Source organism: Wyeomyia smithii, chromosome 1, assembly GCF_029784165.1.
Source record: "Wyeomyia smithii strain HCP4-BCI-WySm-NY-G18 chromosome 1, ASM2978416v1, whole genome shotgun sequence".
NCBI lineage: Eukaryota > Metazoa > Arthropoda > Insecta > Diptera > Culicidae > Wyeomyia > Wyeomyia smithii.
The window spans coordinates 192,044,588-192,049,884 of NC_073694.1; positions in this window are offsets into that span (position 1 = coordinate 192,044,588).

The following is a 5,297-nucleotide window of genomic DNA, read 5'->3' on the forward strand; positions in this document are numbered from 1 at the left end:
GGTGTTGATGGACGACAAGACCTCACCCTGGATGGCAACGACTGACAGGGCACTTCGTATTTTGCCTCCCTCACGAAGGAAGTGAGCACCGAGGTGAAGTTTATTGCACAAACCAAGTTCCCCAAGAAGGTGCTGCTGTGGCTGACAATAAGCGAGAAAGGGATGTCAAAGTTGCTCTTCTTTCGCTCCGGAATGGCCGTGAACGGGGAAATTTATAGTACGAAGTGCCTGCCGGAAATTGCGTCCTTCATAAGAAATACCAAAGCTACCGAATATCGATGTGGTACCCAAGTTGGCGGACCCACCCAACGTCTCGAAGTTGCGTCCCATCGAGGATTTTTGGCCAAGCCTGAAGTGCAAGATCTACTCCAACAATTTCGTCGCGAAAACTGAGGATGAATTGATAAATAAAACGACGAAATAATTGGAAAACATGCCTACACGCATGTTTTCGTCCGCCATGGCGATTGCTCCGTTTAACTGCCGGAAGGCCGCAAGCAAAGACGTCAAATTTTATTGCGAGGAAGCTAACATGATAACCTTCCATGGGTAATTCATCAAACTCAATTAGCTGTCTTAGTTATTTTTTTATCACCTTCCGAAAAAAGTTCACTTTTTTAACGCATACGTTAATGCAGTCGCTATCGTTCAAGGCTCATCAGTGGTTCTTCTAGAGTAATTCGCGCGACGTTTTGTGTTGGATTTGGTCAGATCATCGAAGGTATTCCCAATTCGTTGTATTCAGCATCAGCCAAATTTTGTTGTTTTAACACATGCAGTCGAAAAATAAAGTCGCGGATGACGCTAAGAAATGGTGGAGAGTGCCGGACCTAACAAAGATCAGTAGATGGATCAAGGGATTTTCTCTGTTTCAACTCAATGGCAAGCTTCCAACACATATGAAGGGTGCTCAATGAAAAAGTAGTCATGAATAGTCAAAATATGTTGTGCCGACAAAAAACTTTAGAATGCGTTTTTCTCGATTTGATGCCTATGGCATATCAGCCAATTTTTGAATTATGGGCAGTGGAGGTTCGACACGATGAGGAGGTAAACTGGGGACCTGACGTACCTAGGCCATACTTTGGCATATAAGTCTACAATTTTCACTTTGATGGTCAAAACAACTCAAAATGCTTTAAAATTTTATCCATTCAGCTAAGCCACCATCACAATTTTGTAAAATTTATTATTTTGACAATCACAGAGAAAGTTATAGACAAAAAAACTAATTTTGGGGAGTGATGTTCCATGAAAAACTCTAATTTGTTGCATTTTTTGTGTAATAACGGTCTGTGAGAGCACCGTAAGCACGATTGTTGGCGTGATTTCAAACGGAAGCAATATTACGTTTACATTTTTATTAGTGCTGAGCCAGTATCACCACATTCCATGAACAGAACAAACCATATTATATTCAATCGAAAAAAAAAAGCAAGAATCCATTTATTCAGTCAAAGTTATGAAACAATTTTTTCAAAGCGACAGTAATAATGTTTTTGAACCCTCCCCGGGGAAAGTAAACGAGTCATTAAACAACCTAATTGATTATTCCTATTCCATTGAATCCTCAATCAATTTCCAATGAACTCATCTACATAATTAGCCACCTAAGCTAAGCCTAAGTGTTTATTCAAAAAGAAAAAATCTAAATTGATTGTTAGTTTTTCTCCGTATGTCGTTTCAAGCTTTATCGCGATACTAATGAGTTGAATTATCAACGGCAAAGAGCGCGGTTATAAATAAACCAGCGAGTTTTGTTACGCCTTGGCCGTGGGACGCCATAAAATCAAACATGCCAATAAGATCGAAAATAAAGAAGCAGATAATTTGCGCAAGCCTGATCGGTCCGCAGCGCAGCTGCCTCGACGGATACCTACTGCCTACTGATAAGGGAGAAAGCCTGCCCTCTGTTGAATTCGCTCGGACCACGGTCATTATCTATTATATCACCCTCTAACTGCATTCTATACCGAGTGCAGCGCAGACCTTGACAGGCGGCAAACCGTTTGGGATGGCTATACTTAAGATCGAGTGATCGATCGGTTTGATCGGTAGCTGCATTAGTCCAGCCCTCCGGGCAAATTGAAATCGGCACTGCCTACTCTGTACACAGGTTGCTGCTAGTGCCGATAGATGGAGTCTTGCGTGTTGATCGTTTGATTGCTTCGAGCGGCGATATTCAGACGATGCGTACGTACTCCGCAGATTACTGGGCACTATAGCGAGCCTCCAGGCTGCAACAGGTTGACGGGTCTAATATGCATAATAACGGTTGCGATGGGATCAGTTTATCAACGCGCAGTGACGATAAAATCGACGCCAGTTAACATGGGGAACCTCGACAGCGAAAGTGAAAGTGAACAGGGATTTTTTCCTCTATCCATCTCTAGCCGAAGAATCGGCTGTTGTCAATGCTTGCTGCAAATGCCAATCCAAGGCGCTGGCGGATTTTATTTGATGCTCTTGCTCGCTCTCTTTTCCTTTCGCTCTGCAAGTCGGAAGTCCCACTCGAAATTTGTATAACCCAACCAAGCGACAATAGTTGCTTTTTTTTTTCTCACATTCCATGTGTCTTTTGGTGACCCAAAACTGGAGCCAAATTTGATCGCTTCCGTAAGCGGCAAAAGTTGTGAATAACTAGATTACATAGAGGCAACCACTAATATCTGGGGAAGATGCAGAAAGCTTACAGAGCTGAAGCATTCGGAGACCACGACGAAACCACTGATTACGATCCGATTAAATCTTATGGTTAAATTCGCTCCACGTTGTGGCCGAAAAGTTTCATTTTCTGTCAAGATTTGCATAGCACTTTCGGTGTGTTTGTATCAAAAATCTAAACGATGAAAAACTGCTGGGCTGAATTCAGCGGTTCCTAAAGTAAGTGATGTTTCTTTTTTATGTCACAACCTCTAAATGTACTTGTGTGAGGCAGCACCATATCAACAAAAGCAAATCGAAACCAAACTGCTCGCTGGTAATTAAACCAACACCGAATCATACGGAAATGTGGTGTAGTTAATTGGATGGCAATTAATGTACGGCTGAATTCATGCAGGGCTACATGTTTTCGTTGGCAAAAGGAAATGCATGGGAATAAAGCTTGAAAAGATTGATTTATTTAGTTCTGCAAGGTTAAAACTGTGAGCTTATTTGCTGTAGAATGGCCTTTTTATTCCCAAGGGACCGGATGCCCAGAGACATATTTTTCAGATCTTCGGATGTATGGAACTTGCGTGAGTTTACTTATTTATCAACAAGTCTGTGAGCTCATGTTAGCACCGTGAAGTTTATTTCAATTGCAACCATTTTATCACAGAGTTCTGCTATATGTTTTACGTGATACAGATAATTAGTGAATAATATGAGACAGCTAAAATACTAAAACTAGGTTTATGATATGATTTCAAATGATGCCATTTAAACCCAAGATGGCGTCTTTCGGTTTCTGGCAAATTTTCGACCAAAAACGGCAATATGCTGTGTGTACGGCGGGCTAAATTATTTTTTGATTAGGGTTACAAAAAATATTTTACTGAAATGTAAATGTTCAAAACCTGAAAAGTAGAGAAAGCTTGAGGGTTAATGATGGAAAATGAGAAACCCTTCCAATTTTTAAATTTTCTGACATGATATAAAATTTAGAAAAAAGGTCTCGGAAAAAAATCCTCCTTATAATGCGTTACTCTATCGTCGTATCGAAGCAACCAATTCCGAATCCAATCTGTGTTTGTTACCTGTTCGAATATACGTACAATTAAATAATGCGAACACAAAACAAACCCTAAAGCATGTTGTTAGTTTAATTTTGTCATAAAAGTGTCGGCAAATCATGACACTTAACATAGACTCACTGCAGGAAATGAACGTCGAAGCTCGTAGGTAGCAATTGGATTTCGTGTTACACGCTAATCGATAACCTGAAGACACGATAGCATTTCTGCAGCTTGCGTGTTTCACAACCAGTTGCATGCTATGATTTTATTACCAAATGCCACCCAGAAGGTGGCAAACTTCTCATTACAAGCTTCAAAGAGGCAAAAGATGTTAAAAATTTTATGAAGAGTAACTCAGCCTTCTGTTTGAAATTGAAATGAATTTAATCTGAATTAAGATTATTATATAAATGCAAATTTTTTAAGTATACTGAAAAAGGTCAGAACCAACGTCAAGTCAACAATATCATAATCGAGCTTCGTCGTCACATGCATGCTGCAGCTCACCCCGAAGGTGAATGACCGGTGCGAAAGCTAAACAAGCTTGGAAGTGGACAGGTTCTCTCGCGAAACTTCCATCCCATATCCGATCGGTACGGAAACCGACCAAGATGCAATAACTCTTACCATATGTTCCCGAGTGCAAGCAGAGGCACTCGCCAGCTGGGAAACCCGACCCGACGCAGACGAAAATCGAACCCTTGGGGCAAATTGAAATTGATAAACGACGCCCGGGTCACATGAATCGAACCGGCCGGCCAGATCTCCACCACCTAGCTTACAGAGCATTGAACGCACCAACGAACGAGAAGTCGGAAGTGGGCCAACCTGTCCCCGATTTCTTGTCTCCCCGGAAGACGCACGAACCGCTACGGTAAGGGCGACACATTGAAACGTACTTTCACACCGGCGAGAGACGTGCCATCGTCGGAGGCTTGATGATTATTATTAAATGTCATTTGGTGGGGATAAAAATTCCTAATGATTAATGTTGATTTTGCGAGAGGCTTTTATGAGAACGCTTGTGAAAAATTACAAAAAATGTAAACATTCAAATTTCTTGATACAGAAAACGATTTAAAGTACATTTGTATATATTATTTGCGATCAATGACCAATACAGATCTGGAGTAGAGCATTTATATGATTCATTATAAACGCTTTTTTTTGTTCGCACAAATAAACAAGAGTTGATCATATAGTGAAGGGTCAATGTGCTGATCAATAAAAAACAACTTGTTTACACTTTCATGAGACAGCAATGGAATTACACACAAAAAATACCGTCTCCATCATCCTACAGAATATCACGAGCGTGCTCAGAGCGACAAATGGGGGTAATCCAAAAAAATATTTTACCTGACAAATCAACACCAAACATATAGAATATGATGAATATTATTTTTTATTCTCAGTAAGAAATTTCATCTGCAAGTGCAGACTTCACATCTTCATTGTTGAAATATCTATTATTATATATCTATATTATTTTCAAGTTTGTGAACTAAAGAATCTGTTAAATGGGTGCGTGAATTTTTTTAACATCAAAAAGTTCTGTCCAGCTAGAATCCGGAATCA